Below are 13,318 nucleotides of genomic sequence, written 5' to 3'. Positions count from 1 at the left end.
CATCTGCAGGGAGATAAGAGGAAGCCGAGACGCAGTTTAACATTCACATGTACAAGAGAGGGATTCCTACAAAATTTTATCAAGCTGTATAAAAAAAAAAAACCCTCAGAACAAGGAACCAACACTGAAGTCTTACCTTCCATATAATCCCTTTCACAGAAAATAAAGTATTCTCTTCATGAGTGTTTCTTCTCATTTTGTTTGAAGGTAACTATGAAATCTTTCTAGTATTCAAGTTCCCCTAGATAGTCATGACAACTCCATATTACCTCTGGGAAATCTCACTTCTCAGAGAAAGAGTGAATGCTCTATTCAGACAACATAGAGGATTGTTTGGTCTGGAGGAGTCACCATTTCAGATTGAGACAGCATGGGACAACTCCGGTGGTCCATAATGTTAGTGCTTGGGTAAACTGGAGCTCCTGGAACCTTCCCAAAGGCTCATTAGTACTAGTGAAAGGCCAGACAAAAACTCCAGAGTCTTTGCAATTAAAACTAAATAGTGCTCACCTGAAGGGACTGTGTCCTGCCAGAGGACTTGCCCAGGCTCCTCCATCAGAACCTCTCCCAGTGCCAGATTTTGCGCATATCAGGGGGTCCATGGGCCAGCCCTACTCAGTTCACCTCCTGTCCTAGCAGGAACAGTGGCTTTTCCTGACTGGCCTTCAACCCAAACTGGTCCTTGCTGTTGGATGTTTCAGCCCAGCCATGGCTCGTCCATACCCACATACAGCTCACATATGGCTCAGTAGAGGTTGAGACCTAGCCTAGTCTGTCCCACACCTACTCTGGTCCTCCAGGACACCAGAGGGTGTTGGAGTCTGGCCCAGCTCGGTGCATCCAATCCCAGTCCACACTTGTGCCGAGGGAGACTACAACTGTTTCCTGATCAGAACGCAGCCCCCATTCCAGCCCATGCGCCCCTTGGTGGGAACCTCAACCCAGTTAGGGTTGTCCCCTTAGCTCCCCCACCGGCCCTGCTCCCAGCCGTAGATCACGCGCCTGCCAGTGGTTGCTCTGACTCAGCTTGGTCCAGCCTCTCACCTGTCCAGACCTCTGCCTTAGACACTGTGGCTTAACGTTCCTGGCTCACGCAGACCAGTAAGTACAAGAGCCTAGCTCGGCATGATCTGTGCTCCATCCTGGTCTCTGGTTTCACTTGTGGGTCAAAGTTTGCTCAGTCCTGCCCAGTCCATCCTGTTCCATTACCAATTGACACATTAGCCAGGGGTTGAAGCTACTTTGTCCAGCTTGTCTGACCCCCAGGTCTGGACCACATGTTCACCAGCGGGAGCTATGACTCGCCAGAGGAGCTTCCCAAGCTCTTCCACTTACTCCACTCCCAGACCCAGTTCCCCTACATGCCATTGGGTTTAGGCCAGGTTCCAGCGAAGTCTGGCCTTCCATTTGGCCTTGTATGAGCTGGTGAACGTTGCAGCCCGGCACACCCCACACCCTATTCAGGATGCACATTTGGGTGCTGCTGCCTTGACCAGTCCAGACTGTTGTGGGTTCCTTTACCTGTGAATGATAGCAGGCTCTTTGGTCACACCTAGCTTAGTCCATCACCACCCCAACCCTCAAGCTAACCAGTGGGGCTAGAATTTCCACAGGGTTTGGCCCACACATCCCCCACAGAATCTACACCCGGATATGGTTCTCGAGTGCTAGTTAATGTAATGGCCCTGCTTAATGTAACCCTTCTCCTGAAATATCATCATGTCAGGTAACAGGATATGATTCTGCTGGACAAGCCCCGAGCCATACCTTTTGCATGGACTGGTGGTCAGCATTGTTCAGTGATTACAAGTTCTTCAAAAGAAGAGTTACTGTCATTGGGAATCTTTAGGATAGATTGACGTCCTAGAAGCACAGTGGATTAAACCTGGAGCTACCTAAGCAGCAATTCAAAGAACCAAAATCCCGGAGGTCCAGACCGGGTGGCCAGCAGGAGGAGCCTGGCACCAAAAGGTTCACTGGCCACCCAGGGACAGCTCACCACATGCACATGGTGACTGGCGTCTGAGATCCAGGCATGAGACGCCCCATCCTGAGACCCACCAGCAGCCAGGAGGCTGATAGAAGTTTAAACTCCCAGGCCCAAGGTCGCACCCCTCCCCAGTCCCATTCACTGCCCAATGAGGGTGGCAGGTGGGTCCCAGACCTGCCCAGACACGGAGACCTCCCCACTCAGTGTACTCACCCCAAAGGAGCAGCCCCTAGAGTCCAGGCAGGCCCAGTGACAGCTGACCATGTGCACGTGGTGGCTGGCGTTTGGGATCCAGGCATGAGACGCCCCATCCTGAGACCTACCAAGAGGCAAATTCTTTTAACACCAGGTGTCCTAGCTATATAGGACACCTGGTGTCTCACTAATCCTGGGACCTGCCCCAACCAGAAGGGGGAGAAAGGTTTTACAGACAACAGTGCAGCCTCAGCATGATATCACAGGAGTTGGAAAGTGGTGAGCCAGGAGCTGGGGCTATGAGACCATGGTGGAAATCTAATGTAAGAACTTAGACCTGGAACTCGCAGGAGCGAGTGTCACAATTGGCTGCAAGCAAAGAGTTGTGTACCAACTGCAATAAGTAAAATCAAACTGTAGACCTATGGGTGACACAGCTTAGAAACCTGCCCCAAGGAGAATAATTTGATAACCAGAAGTATAATGACCAAGAGCAAAAGAAGAGACAAAGGCACAATGAATATTACTGAAGACTCTCCTGCAAAGGAGCAAAACCCTATGCCAACCTCAGAGTTAACTCAGGAAGACATCGTTTGTTTGCTTTTTAAAGACATTTCTGTTTATTGGAAAGACAGATATACCGAGAGGGGGAGAGACAGAGAGGAAGATCTTCCATCCGTTGATTCATTCCTCAAATGACTGTATCAGAAGGAACTGAACCAATCTGAAGCCAGAAACCCAGAGCCTCTTCTGAGTCTCCCACTCGTGTACAGGGTCCCAAGGTTTTGGGCCATCCTCAACTGCTTTCTCAGGTCATAAACAGGGAGTTTGATGGGAAGCAGGGCAGCCAGGATTAGAACCAGCGCCCGTATGGGATCCCGGTCCATGCAAGGCAAGGACTTTAGCTTCCAGGCTACTGTGCTAGGCCTGACAACATAGTTTTGTGAAACTTTGCTTTATATCTTTGTCAAATCAATGGTTAAGGACATTATACTACTATCCATTTAATAATCTTGTGCTTAAGATTTACTGTATGAGTGAAATATCAAATCATTCAATTACTGTTTATACACATTGCCTATATTCCCATGAAACCAGTGTCCTTCTACTTCATACTTGCAATAAACTACATTATCTCATACACAGATACCATTTCCTTCAGATATAGACCCAGAAGTGCGATAGTTGGAGACCAATTTTCAGTTGTCTTAGCACTCTCCATGCTGACACGCATAGTGGTTGTACTAGCCTAAACTCCCACCAACAATGCAGGTGGAAAGGTGAAATTCCTGAGCCTATGGAACAACTTTATCATAAAAGATAAGGAGTCTTTGGGCCCAGTGCAGTAGCCTAGTGGCTAACGTCCCTGGCTTGCATGTGCTGGAATCCCGGTTTGTATCCCAGTGGCTCCACTTCCCTTCAAGCTCCCTGCTTGTGGCCTGGGAAAGCAGTCAAGGCCAGCCCAAAGCCTTGGGACCTGCACCTGCGTGGGAAACTCAGAAGAGGCTCCTGGATCCTGGCTTCAGCTCAGCTCAGCTCCAGCCATCGCAGCTGTTTGGGGAGTGAATCATTGGATGGAAGATCTTCCTCTCTGTCTCTCCTCCTCTCTGTATATCTGATGTTCCAATAAAAATAAGTCTAAAAAAAATAAAAGTTTAAAAAAATACATACTATCTTAAAAACTAAAGAAGAAAGAGGGGAATGAAGGGAAAGAAGGAATATAATTTTACTCTTACAGTTGATATCTATGAACTATATTTAACCTTTTTAAAATGATTTAAAAGTTAAAAACACAGCAAAGGAAAAAAAAGAGGGGGGGTGAAGGCACCAAAGATTTGGGGAACATACATGCATGAGGCCTTGTGGATAGGAAGGACACCAAGCAAGTATCTGCACCAAAACATCATCAGGAGAACAATTGAAATCAGCCTTTGCATAGGAGATGTCTGTTATTGTTGGGATTTTTTTCCTCCAAATTTTTATCATATCAAAGCTAATACAAATTAATATTTAAAGCACAATACTAAGGAATGTTCCAGTAAAAGATTTATCCCATGGAATTATAATACTACAGAGCAAGTACCAATGTAATTGGATTTTATAACTGGTGTTTGTGCTTAGGAGGTTTCCAGAAACAAGCCTCAGCTATGATTTGGTTACGTTGAATATTTGGTTATCTCAAACAAACAGTCTCTCCCTTATTTCTTCAGCATGTTCCTGTATCTGGACAGGCCAGAGAAACATATGCTACGCCTAAGAAATATAATTTCAAAGACCTCTTCATTGGTATTAGCAGGTGGAGAGGGGGAGGTCATTGGAAACAGGAAAGAGGAAAGAATTCTGTTTTTACATTCTTTTGTATCAGATGCTTTGAGATCAGAGTGCCAAGTCTAGCTGCTTTTTGGCAGAATTTTCTGAGACTCACTAAGAAAATTCACTTTATCTTAATGAAAGTGTACAAAGAAGGAAGTGAGACAAATGACTGAAACTATTTAATTCAAGCAATCTGTAGCACTTATTTAAAAACAGAAAAGAATCCAAGAGGGTCGGAGGAATGGGTAGAGAGTATGTCTAAGATTCTGGAAATAATTGAGGAAATGTTCGACAATGCCAGGAAAACACTGAAAAGGAAATTATGAAGCCAGGTGAGCAGAAGAGATAAATTTGCTGTCTTCTTTATGCCAAACAGACTGTCTGGACTTAGATAGCTGTATTTGCTGCAGAATACTTAACACAGTATTTTGATGTGTGGTTCCCATGGCCTAAAAATGTTGTAATTTGTTAGTATACGAATGATCAATTCAAGTTCTTTTGACTTAACTTGAATTACCATTTTTTAAAATTACATGTTAAAGTTTAAACTGTATTTTGAAAAATTATAAATGGACTCACACTAAATCTCCAATCGCATATCTTTCTTACCAATTTATATCCTAATTTCGTCAAATGAGATAACATATAAACCAATAATTTTATTTCACTGAATACATGTATATTTTAAATTTGTCATTTTCAAGGAATGAAATGATGGATAGTTTTACAAAAAAAAAAAAACTCCACACATGCTGAGTGTGACTTTTTTTGTATTAGTCTAATTAAGCATTTAATTGAAACTATAATCAGTCATTAATTTTCATGATAGACTATTATAACAAATCATTTGATTTTCAGCAAGAGTTCATCATCTGTTTCAGAAACTAAATCCATTTTGAAGAAATATGCTGAAGCCTGTTTCTCTGCACTGAACTCAGTACTTATCAAGGAACTCAAATTTTAAATTGACTAAATTATTATTTAATGGGATTCAACCTGCAATAATTTTATTCCAGTCCTGGCCATTGCAGCAGCTGTTTGGGGAAATGAACTGGTAGACAGAATATGTTTTATCTGACTCTCTCTGCCACTGTATCTTTCAAATAAATAAAGCAAATCTTTTTTTATTAATTATTTTGCATTATGTGACAGTTTCATAGGCTCTGGGGATCCCCCCACCCCTCCACAAGCCCCTCCCCCCTGGTGGATTCCTCCACCTTGATGCAGTATTACAGTTCAAATTCAATCAATATTCTTTCCTTGCAAACGTATACCAAGCACAGAGTCCAGCTACTTATTGTCCAGATGGGTTGAACAGTTTCTTGGGGAGACCATTTCTGGTCCAAAGTTAGAGCTGGTAGAATATCATCCCAGTCAATTAAGAGTCCCAATATAACATCAACAGCAATTTGCAACATTATGGAATTGACATGGTTTTGAGTAACCAGTATGTAAAAAAAAAAAAAAAGCAAGTTCTTAACCACAACCTATGATTAGCTCATTGACATTTCAATTTTAGTTTATATACAGGACCGGCTGCTATATACCTTAAAATGGCTATAAGGTACAATTCAGCTGTCTCATGTCTATTTCATTTTCGTATTTAGCCATTTGTTGTGTTGAAGTATAATTTTGCTGATCTTGGCAGATCTTAGGATAATCTAGACTGGCTTGTAACTCTAACAAGATATTTATCGACAATTAAGGTGCAGAACAAATTTTTTTTGGGGGTGTGCAGGAAAATCCTCAACACCACGGTGAGGAGTAACTAATCTTTGTGTCCCACCCAGCGAGGCATGAGCCAATCCATGCCAGCTCTTTCCTGTCAGATTCCAAGCTCTACTTTCTGTTGTTTGTCTATTTATTTTAGTTTTTTTTTAGTTTGTATGATTGTTTGTTTGCTGTGAGGGGTTTTCGAAGCGATCCCGATGGTCACTGCAAGGGGGGGGGGGTCCAGAGGTGGAGCCAGGCTCGGACCAGAGAAAGCTCTCCTCCCTGGTCCCGAAGGACATTTATTGTTCTTCTGTTTCTGCGGACCGCTCAGGGCTTCTGGTTGTCTTTCCGATGACGTTGGTTTCTGCACGGTAGTGTTTGGACTTCTTCCATCCCCTGCGGAAGCTCCGGTTGGGGGTGGGTGACCTCAGAGTACTCGGCCTCCCAGGGCATCCAATTCCCTGTGGCCTCCTAGGCAGTTGGGATGTAGTCCTTGTTGCTCGTATTAATAGTTTGTGGTGAAGGTCTGGGAGTCTTCATGGTTGGGATCCAAGCTTCCTCCTTACCACCTGCTCCACTCTGGAGTGCCCCCCTGCTCCACGCACATGACCTCCTGTTAAGAGGTTGTCAGGATCGTACCCGATTCCGCCCCCCCACATTGGTATAGCAGTTTTACTATTGTTTAGTGCCGCTTAAAAATAAAAGATTTGGGGGCCTGATAAACAATGACTCAATTGGCTAATTGTCCCCCTGCAGATGCCCGGATCACATATGGACACTGCTCTCTGTCTCGCTGCTCTACTGCCCATCCAGCTCCCTGTTTGTAGCCTGGGAGAACAGGATGGTCCAAAGTCTTAGTACCCTACACCCATATGGGAGACCCAGAGGAAATTCCTGGCTTTTGGTTTCAGATAAGCTCAGCTCCAATCATTGTGGCCATTTGGGTAGGGAACCAGCAGATGATCTTTTCCTTTGTCTCTTTTCTCTGTGAACCTGCATTTTCAATAAAAATAAATAAATGTAAAAGAAAAAAACAAATTCAGAACTAACATTTTCCTTGAAGGCTTTATTTTTCCCACTGATTTTACAGCTGTTTCTCAGTAACAGTGCTTAGTTAGCACTTTCCAATGGAGAATAAAGTAGGATCAAGTACTATCAAGTAGTATCATTACTATCAAGCTTCACAGAGGGCCTGATCAAGTGTGAAGTACCCTCTTTAAATCAGAAGGAACTGTCGTTTCTTTATGATTGATGAGATAACTCAATAGCTTATGCCAGTGTGAAAATCATAGTAAATTTTTTCTTACCTGGCATGACTGAAAATAGAGCATTCTAATTAATCAATTATCTGCATTTTAGTTTTCATACACTCTATCAACCCAAGTAATTAACAATTTTGATGTGATAAAATAATCTGGATATGCAAATTATGCCACATTTCATTTTATGCTATTGATCCAGCTGCCTTTTCTTTTTTTTTTTCAGGTGCCTTTTCAATTTCAAATAGTGATTGATCATCAGTGTGGGTATTTTGCCTTGTCTTATTTTCCCAGGTTAGGGCTCTGTTTAATCTTAAAGCTTCCCCAGGTATTGAAGAATTTGGGCTTCAAACTTAGAAACACTAGTGTTGGATTTATCATGTTACGCATGAACTCCTATAGTAAAACTTCTACTAATTTCTTTTTATACTGAATCCAGCCCACTACCAAGATGAATTTTCCTAATATTACCATCTGCTGGAAAGCCCAGTGGCTCCCTGCAGCCAGTATTATTAAATTTAAGCCTTCCAGTCTTTGTCTTTCCAATGGTCTCATGTGATTGTTCTACATGTGTTGCTGTGATTTCCCTGTTACAACCAACTGACTCACTCACTCTGCAACACACTATTTTGCACGTTACTTGTCTTTTTGGCTTTCCTAAATAGATGTTGCTTACAACTCTTAACTCCCTTATCATTAAATCTCACTACAAGTCTCACTCCAACATCTCCTCACCAAATTTTCTGACCATCAGGTATCTTCTTTCCGAATTCTTCAGGACATCCGATCAATTAGTTATATATATTGTACCTGTTGCCAAACATTTTGGCTTCAAAGCCTAGATGCTTCAACATTATTGAGGATTCAGTCATTATTTATGTGGGTAATATTTATAAATATTTGGTATGTCATAAATGAAAACAGAACATTTTAAATTAACCTAAATCATAATGAACATACTTCCAGCTAACACATTCTTACATATCTTATTTTAAAAATACTGGATTGGGTGTTAGAGCAGAGATCAAGACCTTTCTTGCATTCCATATCAGAGTGAAGTCCTAGCTCACCTCTTCCTTTTGGTTTTCAACTACTGTGCACCCTGGGAAGCAGCTGCTGGTGGCTTAGGTGGTCAAGTCCCAGTCAGCCATGTGGGAGATCTGGATGAGGCTCTTTTGACTTGACATTGGCCTATCCTATTCTGGTTGTTGCCGACATTTACAAAGTGGACTGATACATATGATCTCTCTTTCACCATTTTTCTTGACCTTTCAAAGAAATAAATATTTTCTAAAAGTAGTGAGAATGATGATCTTGTTTTACATTTTTGTCCAATCTTTCTTAAAAATAGGTGTTAGGGTTCCATTTAAAAAATGTTTATTTGGTTATTTATTTATGTAAGGACAAACTTACAGAGCAAGAGAAGGAGAGTGAAAGAGAGGGGAGAGAAGATCTTCCATCCACTGGTTCACTCCCCAATGCCCAGGTTGAAAGCAGGAGTCACACAGGTCTCACACATGGGTGCAAAGCCCCAAGCACTTTGGATCATTCTCTGCTATTTTTCCAGGCACATAAACAGGCAGCTGAAACAGAAGTGTCACAGCAGGGTCTCAAACTGGCACCCATATGGGATGCTGGCTCATTTTGTTCTCAAGGCTTGCTATGGGACATATTATGTAGTTGGGATACTCATGGGGGTGCAAGGGACTAATGCAATGGCATAACACTTGGCCACTGGGAGATGAAAGGCAATGGGAAAGTGCTTCCCTGAGTCCTCCTGCCACTGGCAGCTGTTGAGTGCTTCCTATGTGAAAATAAACATTAGTTCATACAGGATTGAGCACCAGTCCGCTATGTTCATAGCTTACTTATCGATCAGCTTTCTGTTGGCCTCCAATCCTTCTCTTTCATTGTCACAGCACCTCTCCCGTGTTACTTGAAATCACTTCTCAAATAAACTACGTGCACTTAAAATCTTGAAATAGCATATTTTTGTGAATAAGCTTGAGAATCTGAAACCATCAGAATCTTTCAGGTTGGCAGAGGTAAATCCATTGCTTGAGAAAAAAGGCTTCCCCTGGCTTAGAGACATCACGAAACCTTGAAAGAAACCAGAGCTTCACAAGATTATGCTGTTCTTCCTTACTGTCTTTTGCTCTTTATCATAGATCAGAATTCCACACAGCTCAAACAAAAAGTCCCTTTTGCAGAAGGAAAATGGCTTACCCACCAAAGTATTCACTTCTAGCCAGTAGTTGGCGTATATCGGTGGGATATGTGTGAGAGTAGGTTTGGATATGTAGGCCTCAGATGACTAGAAGAAACGGCAGGATGGCAGAGTGCTGAATTAGTAGTATATACCTATGATGTGAAATCCAGCATTCTAGTAAAGTAAACTGAAGCTGGTATGAAAACTAACTAAATTATTCTTTAACCTGTGGGAACAACAGTGGTCTACAGTAAAATGTCTGAAGATTTCAGAAGTGTTTTAACATAGCATTAAGGAAGGAATCAGAGACTAAGAAGCTGGGATGTTAGAACTTCTAGTTAAAATGTTATTCTAATTCCAAGAACAGTAGCTTGTATTACCTAAAGGAGCAGCTGTCTACTCAGCCACATATCAACTGAACCTGCATAGGTGTTGAAGCCTGGGGGCCAAGCAATGGGAGAGGGTTACTGAGGAGTGGAGACAAAGGGCCTAAAGAAGGTAATGGTTCTGAGGCACATTGCACGGTGTATCTCACAAGGTCCAGGGGGCTGATGTGCCAGGCCACTCACTAAGACCTGGTTAGTACAACCTTGTGAAGGAAATCCTCCTCTTCCATTTCATTCCCACTGCCCCTACTTCTTCCTTGTAATCACCTCCCAAAGAAAAGTCCTGCACGCAGCCTTTGTTTCAGGCCCTGCTTTGGCTATCACACTCATCCGTTTTGAGAGATGATTTACATTTTCCTCAATGCCAACAGACTGTCAGGAGAGGAACTCCAACTTAATTGTTTTTACATCTCCTGGAACCGACACATAGAAAAACCTTAGTTATTTTCAATAAATAATTGACAAACTTGTTGGCAATTTTTGTGGGTAGGAATAACAAGCTAAAGGCTTGAACCGGACAGGAGGAGAAACTATGGATGTATGAGGAAAATCACAGAGGAGTGACATTTATGAATCTCCTATATCATTTCCATGTCTATAATCATGCACTTTTTAATTTATTGTCTTGCAATGCAGAAGTTTATTACAACACAGAAGCGGAATGCTTGGTGACATTCCAAGGTACTGGTGATTTCATAGAAATATAGATTGACACCATTTAAATAACAGTAGCTATTAACAAAGTCCAACAATGTTTTACAAATGTATCAAGCATTGGACTAAATGGTTTTACATAAATTACTTCATTTGCAAATGAAATTAGGGCTCTCAGAGGTTTAATATCTTACTCAAAGTCACATTGTTGCTAAGTGGTACAGCTGGAAGGAAAATTCAATACTCTTGTAGAACTCATCTGTCTTCATGATTTAAAAGATACTTAAACATGTCCATACATTCACAGAATCAGCAATCCCTGATATTTTTGTTTTCCTTTCCTTAGTGTTTTCACAATGCCTAGGACAAAGAGAGTGCTTGCTGAATCTAAATTCACCTAAAACGTGAATGACAAAGAGAACATGTGACTTAGAGGAATTCGGGAATGAAAAGATAGTGCGATGGAGAGATGAACTGGAAAAATTAAATCTCAAATCCACAGTCTGATTTCATTTAGGTATACTTTAGGGGGTTTCCAGCACAGCATTAGTGCAGTGGCAGTTTTTAAGAGCCACCAGGGGTAACAGAGAATCCTAACTCTTTCATCCACAGCTACTATAGTTTCTCCATCTAGATATATTGGGAGTTATAGTAGACATGACTAGAATTCTAAAAATAATAGTTCATATTGAATAGGCCTTTCAAAGAACTGGGGAATTTTTGTGAACAAAAACATGTTAAAAATATCAACAGGCGTAAATTTATCTTTGATGGTAGATACAACTTTTTTATAAATGCATGATCTCTTGCCTAGTATAGCTTTAAATTTATGAAAAGTAAATCAGTTGAGTTGGAAAAAAGATGGCCGACCTGGGAGGATGGGCATAGAAAGTGAAGCACTGAAGGAGAGACAGGGTGCCGCTGGAGAGAGATCTGCGGACTGAAGAACCACAGGAAGGAGTGCCAGAAGCTCCCTGGACATCGAGCATCCAAGAAGAAACACATAATTTGGAAGAAATCCAGAGAAGGAACGCAGGAAACACAAAGACCCGGTTAAAACGTGGTGAGTCATCCCGGGAAGGGGGCGCATCAGCGGGAAGCCCAGAGGACCCAGAGCAGCTGGAGACAGCGGGATGGGTTGCCTTTTGCGAAGGCCCCTACCAGCAGCAGCGACCCCTCCCCTCCTGGCGGAACTTCCAGCAACCAAAGCTGTGAGACTGCTTGGCGCTCTGAGCAACACGGGCCCCTGGAGGCACCTAGCTTGGCGGCTCAAAAACATACAGCATGAGAAAAAATTTTGGTACCTATGTCATCCAGTTAATAAATGCCACTCAAGTCAGATATTTGAGTGGAGTTGCTGGCTCTTAGCTTTGGGCAGGGCTGGGGCCATCTGGGGAGAGAGTTTAATGGTTTAAAATCTATCTTCTATGTCTGTCTCTCCTCACCCTGTAATGCTGCCTTACAAAGAGAGGGAAGGAGAGGGAATGGGCAGGAGGGAGCGAGGGAGGGGGAGCGAGGGAAGGAGGGAGGGAGGAAAACAAGGAGGGAGGAAGGTAATAAAGAGTTTCATGTCCCAGGTAGGATGGATTAGGATGGAACAAAAATTTATAATGCTACTCAGCATAATAACATACAACTTAAAATGTCTGACTTACTGATTTCTGGAATATTAAATTTAATACTTTTCAAACCACATCTGACTAAAAGTAACTGAAATCATGGAAGTCAAAACTGCAGGGAACGGATCAGCAAGAGCTACCATACAAGGGAGAATGAAATACACACTTCATTTCAAATCTATCCATAGTATCACAATTGCAAGGTGGAACACAATACAATTAAAAATGCTTTATAAGACGATGTGGTATAAGACGATTTGTCTTTTTATCACTCCACTTTTACCAAATACATTCAGTTGTATGTTAGGCAAATCTAAAGAATCTTTCCCCTTCATGGAGAAAAAAATATATATCTGGAAAAGGTCTTTTAAAAGTGAGAGTACCAAGAAATATCTTTCTCTGTTGTAAATGAGAACTATGAAAATAGCAACTATTTGCATAATGAAACACAGGGGTGGATAAACCCTAGTGAAGAAGTCCCATGTATCTCAGGATTATGGAGGGGAGCTTTCCTTTGCCCATTGTTTCATTATCTTATTCCAGCAAATCCTTCCTTTAAAACTCTCCCTGCAGGTTTTGCATGCCTAGGAAGGAACTTGAGCTCACCATCACAAGCAGTTAAATAACCACAGGCTTAGATATTGGCAAGGGCTTCATCTTCTTTAGTCCTTTCAAAAATAAAATAAAAAAGAACTATTCGCTAAACCCACTATAGGGGGAATGAGAAAATGGCAAGGAGCACAGATAAAGAGGCATTGCTCTCCTGCAGGTTAAGCCTGCACAGTTACGTGTGCTACAAAATCCTTCCTGTACTGCTTTGTGTTGAAAATGTTGTACACCCTATACAAATATTCTTCTAAAGAGTGTAGCTGTTTTGATTGCTAGTGCAAACAGGTTTACAGACCTAAGTGTATCCTGCAGCTTTTCTGTAAGCTGTGGCCAATTGAGGTAGCAACTCTCTTGGTAGTAGTTGGTTTGCT

This window comes from Ochotona princeps, chromosome 11, assembly GCF_030435755.1.
Source record: "Ochotona princeps isolate mOchPri1 chromosome 11, mOchPri1.hap1, whole genome shotgun sequence".
NCBI lineage: Eukaryota > Metazoa > Chordata > Mammalia > Lagomorpha > Ochotonidae > Ochotona > Ochotona princeps.
This window is presented reverse-complemented; position numbering follows the sequence as displayed.